Raw genomic sequence first — 15,091 nt, 5'->3', positions numbered from 1 at the left:
TGATAACACTAAATTTGGGGATTCAGGTAATCTTCCAGTCAGGCCATGTGATAGGATCATTTGTTCAAGGCAGAATGTGGACTTGGTCAGGGTTCTAGGCTGTAACACACACCAGAGAGTGAGAATAGTTGTGTCTATAGTTTCTAGCATGCTCTGTTTTTTAAAATTTCTAGTTAGAGTTATCAGCCTCTGGGGTAGATGTTGCGAATAATTATACCTAAGGATTAGCATAGAAACTTACATTGATATTGTTAGTCAGTTTTATAAATCTGGAGCACAGTCATCTTTGTTAAGCCATTTTTAGGAGGAATTGTGGGCATTAAGGAATCCTTGTTATTCAATGCTTTTATGCTCTTTAAATATAACCTTTAGGAGAATGCCTTCTTATTTGAGCTAATAAATAATGGGAGTCACAACTAGAAATCTCTTAGCAATCACATACAAAAGACCTTACTTAATAACTGAATAATATAATTTATCAAATATCACACAAATTCACTCTTGATTTGAGAATTTTCTGATCATTTTAGGCCAGATTTAATAGGTCAGTAATAAGTGCCTCAAAAGTGTTCAGTGGTGATTTTGCATTTAAACAAATATGAACCAGAGAATTCTAGAAAAATAGCAGTAGTAACATGAAAAAAGACGCACTAGCCCTGGCCGGTTTGGCTCAGCGGTTAGAGCATCCGCCTGAGGTCCGGAGAGACCTGGGTTCGGTTCCCGCTAAGGGCACGTACCTCGGTTGCAGTTTGTCCCCGGCCCTGGTTGGTCGTGCGGGTGGCAGCCACTCGATATGTCCCTTTCACATCGATGTTTCCATCTCTCTCTCTCTCCCTCTCACTCCCTCCCACTCTATCTGTGCAAAAAATGGAAAAATGTCCTCCGGTGAGGATTAAAAAAAAAAAAAAAAAGACGCACTAAACTAAAGGATACAGTATTCCCACCAACTGCCAAATGGGACTGAGAACCACACTGCTGGTAACTGCAAGAAGCAGCAGCAGAAGGAGACATTAGGCTTTTGGTGGTTCTTGAAAGGGAAATCTCCAACAGCCAAACAGTGCCTATTGGATAGCATAACAGGTGACAATGTGAACAGCAACTGAATCTAGAAGGAGATTGTACAGCTTTAATATGTGAGTGAGTGCAAGGGAGAGTCTCATAACTGGAGAACTCTGGGTTCTATAATCTCTTTCTTTTAATATAAAATCTCAGGCTGAGAAGAACCTGCTGGTGGTAAAATCCAAATTGATCAAGGCAGGACCATTAAAGCAAAACAACTATGAGTCAAGGAAAAATGTGGATCATTAATTCCATCACCTTGCAAAATCAAGAACAGAGGAATCTTGAAACCCAGAAGCCAGAAAAAATAATCTTAACCTAATTATCCCTCTAAAAAACAAGAATAATTTTTTATCCATTGAAAATGAGTAAGAGAAAAGTATTTTGATGTAATCCCATAAAAAGCTAACAAAAAAGAGGACAGAGAGCAGAATAACACCCTTACGATTAATGAAAGAATGCTAAAAAGGTATTATTATAAAATAAATGGTGAGTTAAAGTTTATAATGTAATAAAATAAATTAAGAAAAATATAGAAGCAATAAAAAACAAATATGAGTATTAGAAAAACATAAATCGGTTTATTATGCAAAAGGAATATTTGAAAGTATATGTGACAAAACTCAGGAAAATAATGTAATTAAATGTACAAATTCATAACAAATATAAATACTAAACCAGAAGGAACTCAAAAGTATATAAATTCAGAACAAGCCTTAGGAGAGCATAAATGAAGAGTAAACATTTTTTTTTTAAAAAGCTAAAACATTAAGAAAAAAAGTGAAAATTATGGTAGATAAGCCACAAAAGTTACAATGTACTTATAGAAATATTAAATAAAAAAACAGAATTGAATGACATAATATTTATAGCAAAAATTCAAGAAAAATTTACTGAAATAAAAATGAACTTGAAACTCTACAGTAGTATGTACTATACACCTGAAAAAATAATTAAACCAGAATAAAAAACTTGAGACATTTTAAAATAAAAATTATGAACTTAAAAAAAATCTTTGTGATATTCAGACAAAATGTTAAGTTACTTATAAGTGACAGATAATCAAGCTGTCATCACACTTCTGATAGAAATTTATGGTAGAACAAAATGGAGTAACATACAGGGTGGGCAAATGTAGGTTTACAGGTGTAAGTATGTAAAACACAGAGTTTATTCCTGTTTTATTATTTATTTATTAATTATTGTAGTATTTATTTGTATTATATGTCTTCTCCTTATTCTTATTATCATTTTATCATTATTATTTTGTATCCTTACTTGTTTATCTTTTAGATAATGTCTCTTTTCTGTACAAACAACTGTAAACTTACTTTTGCCAACACCTGTATGTAAGATACCTAAGGAAAAAACTGGCATTAATATATTTTTTTATTAAGGCAAAATGACCTTAAAGCACAAAAAATGCAGTCAAATATGCAAAGCATCTTCTTATGAGCTCTTTCTGGAAATTTTGTTAAAGAATAAAATTCTCACAAGAAAATGGCAATAATTCCACATAAGTAATGATGGCAAACAAGAAATGTACATTTACCTTTAGGACTAAGTTTCAATTATGGCTGTATGGGAGAGGGTAGATTATATACTAGTATATATAGTAGTCTCTGCTAATTGTATTTATAGTACAATGATCAAACAGCACTGTGAAAACCATCTAGATAATAATCTCCACAAATCTGATTATTGGAAGTTCCCACAGATTTAGACATTTTATGTGCCTTGTGTTAAATTTTAATAATTATCATTACTGAGTTTATATTGGGTGAATCAGTATGTCAATCTAAATGTTTTTAATGAAATATTGCAGAAAAACCTTCTTCAAAATATGCTTATCCAAACTAGGCTACCTCTGTACTTCCAGCCTGCTTGGTTAGAAAAAATAGTGTTCAAAGAGATTTGAATTAGTAGATCAACATTGGCTTCATTGAAATTAATAACTTTCTAGTATACCCAAAAGACAAACTAGTAGAAACATAATAAAACCAAATGATTTCATATATAAGGCATTCCTATGGCATACTACCTAAAATTTCCTAAAGATGATTATCCACCAGGAATAATTACTACTTTTTATATAAAGAATTGAATTTGCCCTGGCTGGTTTGGCTCAGCGGTTAGAGCGTGGGCCTGTGGACCAGAGAGTCTGAGGTTCATTCCCGCTAATGGCACGTACCTCAGTTGCCTCTCTCTTCCGCCCTCTCTCCCATTCTATCTGAAGATAAATGCTAAAAAATGTCCTTGGGTGAGGATTTAAGAAAAAGAATTCCTGAATCCCCTTAAAAGAGCATTCTGTGACCACAAGATGTGGGAGGTGAAGGAAACTAGGGCATTTCAGATATTAAAGGAAGTTTAAATAATGTGAAACAAACCAAAGAAACTATTCATACTTTCATTCCCACATAGCTATAGTTTTATGATTAATCCTCAACTTAGTAAAATAATAAGTTTAAAGCAATCTAAATGGACTACCACAAAGCAGAAATAAGGATGAAGATGTTGAAAATTATGATCATCAGGTAACAATTGGAGGAAATCTAAGAACTGAACATTATCATTCTTTCCAGTAGAAAATGCATCCCTATGTAAATAAATAGCACTGTACACTCAGAAGAAGTTCTACTTTAGAGATAAATGCTAATTTCTATTGTTTAAATTATAGAGGTTTTTTTCATTTTTGTTGTTTTAAATCACTACTTCTCATCTCCTAATACGACCACTAGCTTAGGAAAAAGTCACGAACTGGCACTGGCAGTTGGTTGGGGGGTGGGAAGGTGTTGGTGTTGGATATTCATATGATGCCAAGGTATGTTTTGAAAATAAGTTAAAAAACAACAACAAAAAAACAAACAATACATCAGCCTGACTGGTATGGCTCAAAGGTTGAGTACTGACCCAAGCACCAACAGGTTGCCAGCTCTATTCTCAGTCAGGGCACATGCCCGGAGATGTGAAATCGTCCCCCATTGGGGGCAGGGGGAGATGCAGTCTGTTGATGTTTCTGTCTCATTGATGTTTCTATCTCTCTCTCCACCTTTTCCTTCTTCTCTCTCTAAAAATCAATAAAAACATATTTAAAAAATATATTAAAAGATCAAATGTTTGCCATTTTAAATAACTGGTCAATTCTAATGCCATTCATATTGGGGTGATCGAAAACAATGTAACATTTAATGTAAAATGAATAATGAAATATTGTGTGTAATACAATTTTAAGAAAGAAAAGTTTAACTTGAGTCTAATATAATATTTTGCTTTGACCTTCATTTTACAAGAATTACAGAAAATTGGGGTCATTTAAACTTCATAAAAATAGGGCAGTCAGATACATCTGCTCCTTTCAACAAATGAGAATATTATTAACAAAAAGGACTGTTAAAAATTGAAAGTCTGGAGGCACATAACAACCAAATATGATTGGTTCTGATTTAGATCTTAATTTGAAGACATAATCTATAAAGGTAATTTTGGGGAAAAGCTGAGTTGGAATTTAATGAATTATGAATATTCCACTATTTATTAAATTATTAAATTTCATGTGAATGTAATCCTCACAATATCATAAAATAAAGGGATATTTTAAGTTTTCTAGAAAATTCAGCTAAAATATTTAGGGGTTGAACATTTTATTATTAAATTGTTAGCTGTAGTTAAATACAGATGTAAATTCGTTTTAATGTGAAGCCTTGAGTTGTGTGGCTCATATATAAATAAAACTGAGAAAAATATATACTAAACATTTTTAGTTAGGATTAAAAAGCCTGAGTTAGAGATATTTGAACTATCTTTCTCTCTGACCAGCAGTATGGAATTACTTAATTAGCCTAATTTTTGTACATGTTTTCTCCATTTAAATGATGTTGAAGACATGTGGTTTAAAGCACCTTTACTTTGTATGCTAACAGATCAGGTTCAGACTGGTGGTTCCATTGGTTGAAGTGTCCTCTGGTACACCAAAAGGTGGTGGGATTAATCAGGTTTGATTTCTGGTTGGGGCATGTTCTGGAAGCAACTGATTGACATTTCACTCGCACATTGATGTTTCTCTTTCCCTTAAAAAAAAATCAATAAAAAAATATTCTTTATGAGGATCAGAAGCTGGCCCTTCATAATGATGCCTTGGGCCTGGACAGCATTCAGTCCTTTATGTTTAGACAAAGGATTTTCACATAGTCAAAATTAAAATGTAAGATAAAGTCTGCCTCTAGAATATTATCATAATAATCTCAAAACCTTCCATAAAAGATGCTTTACACATGGTAAAATAACAAGCTAAAAGCTTTATTAAAATTACAGGTTAGACAATAGTTTTTTGCCTTTCTGTTAATGAAAGTCCATGTGTGCAAAAATCTTATCCTAGATTTCCTTTCACATAGTAGCACATTTAGGTAGGGGCTAGGAGAAAGCCCTTTATCCAACACCTGTCTCTAATTATTTTATGTTATTGATGCATGACAAAAGAAAATGATAAGTGTAATTACAAACTCTTCCTCCATGTGAGGGCATTGAGAAGGCGACCATCTGTGAACCAGTACTAAGTTGGCTAATATATTGATATTGGGATTCCCAGTTTCCAGATGTAAATTATATTCTGCTGAAGCTGGCTACACCAAGCTCAGAGGCACAGATAGAGATGGCAGTGGATTAGGTGGAAGTTATACTCACCTCCTCCTAGGACCAAACTGAAATTACAACTGAAGTATAGAAAAATCATCCTGAATAACCAATTTAAGACTAGCTGGGAGAAAGTCTAATAAATAATGCCTTACAGACGAGGCCACATCAAGACTGGTAGAAGGTACAGAGGTGTCAGAGGGCTGTCTGGGCAATCACGGGCAGTAACTGAAGCTCCAGAAGGATATATCAGCTGCAGGGGGTTCTCCCTGAGAAGTATAGGGTCTAAATAGCAAGCTGAGCTCTCAATCCAGAGCACCAGAACCGGGAAATCCCACATAACATCTGGCTGTGAAAAGCAGCAGAGTTTCTGTCCACAGGGAGAGATGGCTAGAAATGCAAACACATGATTAATGGACCAATGCACAAAATTTTGTTTGTAGCCACTCACCCTGAGCTTCAGCAGAGGGAGGCCAGATCAGACTAGAACTGCATGAGGAGAATCTGGTGTTGGAGGCTCTAAGGAGAGAGCTGAGAGGCTAGCTGCCAGGATTTCTGTGTTGAGACATTCCCCCATTCTGCATAAGCAATCTTTCTCAGGCAGAATATTCCCCTACATGTAGCACCAGCCTGGGAGAAAGCAATTGCCCATCCATTAAAAATCATCTTGCCCCACCCTGTAGAGCTGATGCTCTGCTCAAGTGTATAGTCTGAGGCTCTTTGATTGACTGGCCTTAACAGCCAGCCTACAGGGAGAGCTAGATCTCTGGGTGCTTTGAGAATTTTATTGACCTGCCTCTGGACCCAGTGTTTCTAAAAGCAGATCTTGGTATGTAGCTTGGTCCTTTCCACATGAAATTAGGCCCAGCAGAGAACCACAAGCTGGGATCACTGATCACAAACCAGTTGCCTAGGGCCAGTCACAGGGACCCTCTGACATTGGCTTATACCAGCAGCCCTCTGAAGAGGCCTAGAAACAATATACTGACTAGCCAGCTTCAGAAAACAACAGAGCAGGATCCAATAACCTTCACAAACTGCATATCCACAGGGAGATTTTTAGCAGACAACAAATCCTGCTGAAGCAAATTGCACTTTGTATGATAAGCACCTGCACATTGTCTGGCACAATGTATTGAGGGTTGATCCTCACTATTAGCCAGCCTGAGAGTCGATCCTACACATGAATGGACTGATAGCAATAAAGACTCAACTACAACAAGAGGGCCTATATAAAATGCACAAAGGATATTCTTACAGCCCCCAGCAGTGATCAGGAAGACAGTGTCACTGGGTCCCACAGGTAACCTACTACATCAGGCCACCTTACCAAGACTGGGAGTTGAGCAGATCTACCTAACACATAGAAATACAAAGACACAGCCAAAATGGGGAGACAAAGAAATGACCCCAAATGAATTAACAAGAGGATTCTCCAGAAGAAGAGCTAAGTGAAATGGAGGTAAGCAATTTATCAGTACAAACTTCAGAGTAATAATTATAAGAAAGCTCAACAGCATGAAAAAGGACATAAAAACTATACAAAAAAAAGAACCAGTCAGAAATGAAAAATGCCATATCTGTAATAAAGAATACACTGGAAGGAACAAACAGTGGGATTGATGAAGCAGAGGATAGAATCAGTGATTCAAACGACAAGGTAGAAAACAACATCAAATAAGAGCCACAAAAAGATGAAATAATTTTTATAAATGAGGATAAGTTAAGGGACCTTTAGGACAACATCTGTATCATAGAGGTACCAGAGGAGACTAAAGGGAGCAAGAATTGAGAACCTATTTGAGGAAATAATAACTAAAAACTTCCCAAATCTTGTTAAGAAAAAAGATATACAATCCTGGAAGCACAGAATCCAGTTCAAGATGAACCCAAAGAGGCCCATGACAATAGACACCCTAATTAAAATGGAACAGTTAAAGACAGAGAGAGAATATATTTTATTAATATGTTTTTATTTTAGTTTATTAATTTTTTAAAATATATTTTTATTGATTTTTATTTTTAGAGAGAGAGGCAGAGAGAGAGAAAAAAACATCGATGTGAGAGAGAAACAACAATTGTCTGCCTCCTGCATGCTCCCTACTGAGGATCAAGCCCACAAACTGGGCATGTGCCCTGACTGGTAATCAAACCAAGACCTCTCAGTCCATGGGACCATGTTCAATCCACTGAGCCACACTAGTGGGGCTCAATAATCACTTTAAAGTAAATGGCTTAAATGCACCAATCAAAAGACATTAGGTAGCTAAATGGATAACAAAACAAGACCCATGTATATGCTGTCTTCAAGATACCCACCTCACAATGAAAGATACACACAGACTAAAAGTAAAGGGATGAAAAAAGATATTTCATGCAAATGAAAGGGAATAAAACTGGAGTATCTATACTTATATCTGATGAAATAGACTTTAAAACCAAGGTTAAAGTAAGAGACAAAGAAGGACACTACATAATGACAAAAGAAGCAACCCAACAAGAGGATAGAACCCTTGTAAACTTTTATGCACTCAACATAGGAGCACCTAAATATGTAAAGCAAATATTGATGGACACGAAGGGAGAGATTGACAGTAATACAGTTATATTAGGGGATTTTAATACCCCATTGACATTAATGAATAGATCTTCCAGACAGAAAATCAACAAGGAGAGAGTGGACTTAAATGACACACTAGAACAAATGGATTTAATTAATATCTTCAAAGCATTTCACCCAAGAGAAGCAGAATATACATTATTTTCAAGTACCCATCGAACATTTTCAAGAATAGAGCATGTTAGACACAAAACATGTCTCAATAAAGTTAAGAAGATTGAAATCATATCAAACATCTTCTCTGACTATAGTGCTATGAAACTTAAAATCAATCACAAGAAGAATTCCTAAAAACACACGACATTGAGGCTAAATAACATTTTACTAAACAATGAATGAGTTAACAATGAGATCAAGGAAGAAATCAAAAGATATCTTGAAACAAATTTAAAAGAGAACACAACGATACAGAACCTGTAGGACATAGGAAAAGCAGTTCTAAGAGGGAAATTCATGGCATTACAGACCTATCTTGAGAAATAAAAAGAAGCATCATAATCAATTTAACTTACACTTAAAGAGACTTGACAAAGAAAAACGAAGTCCAGAGTGAGTAGAAGAAAAGAAATAATAAAGATCAGAACAGAAATAAATGAAATATAGTCTAAAAAATACAAAAGATCAATGAAACAAAGAGCTGGTTCTTTGAAAAAAATAAACAAGCTTGACAAAACTTTAACCAGACTTATTAAGTAAAAAAGAGAGAAAAGTCCGGCTGGTGTGGCCCAGTGGTTGAGCGTTGACCAATGCACCAGAAGGTCACCAGTTTGATTCCCAGTCAGGGCACATGCCCAGGATGTGGGCCAAATATCCTGTGGGGGGCATGCATAAGGTGGTCTATCGATGTTCTTTTTTATTGATGTTTCTGTTTTTCCCTCTCATTTCCTCTCTCTAAAATTAATAAAAAAAGATTTTTTTAAGTGAGAGAACACAAATAAATAAAATCAGAAATGAAAGAGGAGAAGTAACAAATAACACCAAAGTTATAAAATAATTGTAAGAATTTATAACAAATAATTATATGTCAAATTGGACAATCAGGATGAGATGGATGAATTTTTATAAACATGAAATATTCAAAACTAAATCAGGAAGAATAAAAAAATCTAAATAGACAAATAACAACTAGTGATATTGAAGCATTAATCAAAAAACTCCCAACAAACAAAAGTCCTGTCCCAGATGTTTTCAAGAGGAATTTTACCAAACATTCATAGAAGAACTACCACCTATCCTTTTCAAGCTGTTCCAAAAATTCAGTAAGAGGGAAGAATTCCAAGTTCATTTTATGAGGCCAGCAGTATTTTAATTCCAAAACCACACAACAGAGAAAGAAAATTATAGGCTAATATCCTTGATGAACACAGATGCTAAAATCCTCAACAAAATATGAACAAATCAGATCTAGCGATACAATAGAAAGATCATACACTACCATCAAGCTGAATTTATTTCAGGGATGCAAGAATGGCACAATATCCACAAAACAATAAACATAATACACCACATAAAATTAAGAACAAAAACCACATGATCATATAACTAGATGCAGAAAAAACATTTGATAAAAGCCAGCATCCACTTATGATGAAAACTCTCAGCAAAGTGGACATAGATCATATCCCAACATAACAAAGGCCATATGACAAAACCACAGCCAACATCATACTCAATGGGCAAAAACTGCAAGTGTTCCCTACAAAATACAAGGATGTCCACTTTCATCATTGTTATTTAACATAATACTGAAAGTCCTAACCCAGCAATCAGACAAGAAGAAGACATAAAGGCATCCAAACTGGAGAGGAAGCAGTAAAACTGTCATTATTTGCAGATTACATGATATTGTATATAGAGAACCCTAAAGATTCCACCAAAAAGTTACCAGAACTGATAAATGAATTAGTAAGGTAGCAGGATACAAAATACACATCCAGAAATCAGTTGCATTTAATACATCCATAATGAACTATCAAAGGGAAATTAAAAAGAAACAACCCATTCACAATTGCTTCAAGAAGAATAAAATACCTAGGAATAAATTTAACCATGGATTGAAAGAACCTATACTCAGATAATTTTAAGACACTGAAGAAAGAAATTTAAGAACATACGAATAAGTGTAAGCATACAGAATATTCATGGATAGGAAGAATTACATCACTAAAATTTCCATACTACCCAAAGCAATCTACATATTTAAGACATTTCCAACCAAAGGTATATTTCACAGAACTAGAACAAATATTGCAAAAATTTAATGGAACCATAAAAGATCCTGAATAGCTACAGTAATTTTGAGAAAGAAGGACAAAGTTGGAGGAATCACAATACCTTATATCAAACTATACAAACATGGTACTGGCATAAAAATAAACATGTCAATCAATGGAACAAAATAGAGAACCCAGAAAAAAACCCACACCTTTATAGTCAATTAATATTGACAAAGGAGGAAAAAACATGCAATGGGCTAAAGAGAGTTTATTCAATAAATGATGTTGGGAAAATTGTACAGAAATGTGCAAAAAAAAAAACCAAAACAAAAAACTGGACCACTTCTTACACCGAACACAATAAACTCAAAATAGACTTAAATGTTAGACACAAAACCATAATAATTTTTGAATAAAATAGGCAATATAATCATGGACAATTTTCATGGCAATACATTTTTGGTGTATCTCCTCAGGCATGGGAATTAAAAAAAAAAAAGTGAGACTACATCAAACTAAAAAATTTTCACAAAGGACACCCCTCAACAACATGAAAAGAAAACAGCTAAATGGGAGAACATATTAACCAAAGCATCTGATAAGGAGTTAATTTCCAAAATTTATAAAAAACCTACACAACTCAAGACCAAAAATTTAAAAATCCTATTAAAAATGGGCAAATCAGAATAGATACTTTTCTAAAGAGGACATACAGATGGCTAATAGACATATGAAAAGATGTTTAACATCGTTAATCGTCAGAGAAATGCATATTAAACCACAATGAGATATCACCTCACAACTATCAGAATGACTATCATCAATAAATCAGCAAACAACAAATATTGGAGAGGATGTGGAGAAAAGATAATCACTGTGTACTGTTGGTGGGAATGCACATAAATGCAGACACTATGGAAAACAGTATGGAGTTACCTCAAAAAATTAAAAATAGAACTGACTTATGACTCAGCAATTTCAATTCTGGGAATTTATTCAAAGAAATCAAAACACTTATTTAAGACTATATGTACTCCTATGTTCACTGTAGCATTATATACAATAGTGAAGATTTGAAGCAACCCATGTCCAACAGTAGATGAGTGGATAAAGCAGTGGTACATTTACACAACAGAATGCTACTCGGCCATAAAAAAGAAGAAAATATTCCCTTTGTGACAGCATGGATGGACCTGGGTAACATTATACTAAGTGAAATAAGCCAGTCATAAAACAACAAGTACCATGTGACTTCAGTTGAATGTGGGATCTCATGAACAAACTAAGCTTGAGCAAGAACTATAGAGACGGACTTATAGAGAACAGGCAGACAGCGTTGGTGGGAGTGGTGTTGAGGGGTGAAATGATTGAACAAAACACAAGTGCACACACACACAAGAGCAAGAACTCGTGGATATGCACAACAGTGTGGTGTTTGCACGGGGAGGGTTGTGCATAGAGTGGAAGAGGGTATACAGAGGATAAATGGTGCTGGATAAAAATAAAATTTAAAAATTTAAAAACAAAACAAAAAAATATGCAATGATGTTCCCAATATATTATTAAGAGAAAGATGTTAATAAAATAAACAAACTATTCCATTTAACAAAACCATATGTACTACATATATATTTAAATATCTGGTTAAATTATGGGTAATATTATTTTTTCTCTTTCTAGTATTCCGATTTCCTGAAGTTTTCCAATGAGTATTATTATGAACAAAAAAGCTATAAAAGAAAAAAGTTATTATTTAAAATTTGATTGAAAAGGCTTATGGAAGTTACTGTTATTGAATTATTTTATGAAGTTAAATAAATTCTAAAGAGTCTTTTACATTATGGAATAAAATTTTGAACAAATGGTTAAAAATGGATTTAATGGGAAAAATATAATTATTGAATTGAATTTATTCAATTTGTAATATTCTCAAATCATAAATATAATTTATATCCTTTGTTATTATTCCCTTCACATTTAAGTACTCTAAAATTTCCAATTCTTCAATGTTAGGCAAACTCCCTGTGGTGCTGTTTTTCTATTAGAACAATAGATTATATTTTTAGTTAGAGAAACTTTCTGTAAATGATCCAGTCACAGCTTATTAATTCATTTACCATAACAAACATTTGCTCCCTTAATTGTTTCAGAACTATATGCCCTGAAATAAAATCTAAAAGTAAACACAAGTAAAAATACTAACTCTCTGTGTTACACATGAAAAAGTATTCAACCATAAGCAACAGTCAGGTATCAGCATTCTCTTTCAGGAAAAAATTTATTTCACGTGTCAATCTAAATATGAAAAATGTGAGTAAATCAGGTCCAATCTTAGTTCAACTTTTATGCGTTAAATAAATCAGATACTTCTTAGCTGGTGGCATTACAACATTTGCAATGTCTTGCCAGTGCAGTAAAAATCGGCTTAGTCAGTAGAAGTATAATCCTGATAGTAATTCCATCATCCCCAGGAAAACGAATCATACTTCTGGGAATCACATCTTATTTTCAGCCAATGTTGAGTGGCTAATAGGGTTGTGTATCATTTTTTTCAGACTGAATAAAATTTTCTTCCTAATTAATCATCTAAATGAATATCCAGGTTTCTTCACCTTCAGTTCTGAATATGAATCAATTTCCAACAGAAGCTTAGTGGAAAAAAAAAAAGTAAAATTTTTTCTTGGGAAGGAGTGACATAGGAAAGGGTCAAAATAATCAGCATCGTCCTCATTATGGCTATTTGCATAAATGAAAACTAAATATTTTTTAGATTAAAAGAAGTTTATTGTTCTATGCATTAATCTGTTGTGCTTTGTGAATTCTAATTGTTAGGATTATTAATATTTTACTTATTCATATGCATAAATAATAACCACCCTATTTCTCCAAGATTATTTTCTGATTTGTGACACTTACTTGCAAGAATACTGATATTTGTGGTGCAATTTATGATCATATTTCTATTTGTACAAAAAATCCAAAATTAATAGCACTTGTGCCCTAATCAATCAGCTTATTAATTACATTATTTGATCCAGAGAAATTTCTCCTCATTTGTTCCACTCCTATTCAAAAATTAAATTTGATTAAAACAACATCTAATGGCTTTCAGCACTTAGTTTTATTAATATGATATAATTCTTTCTGCCATTCTTGAAGATAAATAGAGAAGGTGCTACTTGCCATTTGTAAAGATTTTGATGAGAAAGATGAGGTTCAGATATTACAGCTTTAGCAAAGTATCATACGATTTGCTAATGACAACTAAGACGTCAACTCAAGTTAGAATTTTATAACTCCTATCTAAGGCATTTTAAATTACAATATGCTGGTAAAGGAAGTTAGTAAAAACTGTTATTATTAAACACCCAATAAGGCTCTTTTCAAGAATTACATTACTCCCTGGCCATCTTGGCTCAACACTTGAAGCGTTGACCCTTGGACCAAAGGGTCTCAGATTCAATTCCTGGTGAAGGGTATGTACCTGGATTGCAGATTTGATCCCCGGCCCCAGTCGGGGTTGTGCAGGAGGCAACCAATCGATGTGTCTCGCTCACATTGATATTTCTCTCTCTTTCTCTCTCCCTTCATCTCTCCCTTCTACTCTATCTAAAAATTAGTGCAAAAATATCCTCTGGTGAGGATTAACAACAACAAAAAGGAGTTATGCTACCATTCTATCAATTATTCAAATTGTTAATGCTAACTATATTTTAAAATCACCACATATAGTCATTGTTCTCAATATTTTACTGACTTATTTTTACTTACATTTGACAGTGGACCTATGATGAAGGTAAAAATATTACTTTTATTTTTTTCTTATATACATAAATTTTTCCTATTAAATTTATTGTGGTGACATTGGTTAATAATATCATATCGGTTTCAAGTGTACATTTCTATGACACATGAGCTGTATATTACATTATGTGCCCATGCCCAAAGTCAAGTCATCTTCCGTCTCCATATATTTGGCCCCTTTACACTTTAATATTCCCCACCCCTTTCTTCTGGTAACCACCATACTGTTGTGTGTCTATGAGCTTCAGTTTTATATCTCACATATGAGTGAAATCATATGGTTCTAACTTTTTTCTGACAATTTTGTTTAGCATAATATTTTCAAGTTCTACCCATATTTTTGCAAATGGCAATATTTCATATTTTCTTGTGGCTGAGTAGTATTCCATACTATGCATACCAATCCTTGGAATGCTGCTCAGCCATAAAAAGATGTGGATGGTTCACTTTTTAATTTGAAAATGAGAAAACTGAGGTTTAGGAAAGTTATGGCTTACTCAAATATATGTGGCTAGGTTATTGAACTGCAATATGAATAATGATCTAGATTAAGGAAGTTGTGTTTAAAATGATGGCGAAGTCCAGCCAGTGTGGCTCAGTGTTTGAGCATTGACCCATGCACCAATAGGTCATCGGTTCGATTCCCAGGCAGGACACATGCTCAGTTTGTGCACCCAATCCCCAGTGCAGGGCATCCAGGAAGTGACCGATCAATGTTCTCTCTCACTGATGTTTCTATTTCTCTCCCTCTCACTTCATCTCT

This window comes from Molossus molossus, unplaced genomic scaffold (genome assembly GCF_014108415.1).
Source record: "Molossus molossus isolate mMolMol1 unplaced genomic scaffold, mMolMol1.p scaffold_m16_p_9, whole genome shotgun sequence".
NCBI lineage: Eukaryota > Metazoa > Chordata > Mammalia > Chiroptera > Molossidae > Molossus > Molossus molossus.
Note: the sequence above shows the minus strand (reverse complement) of the source record.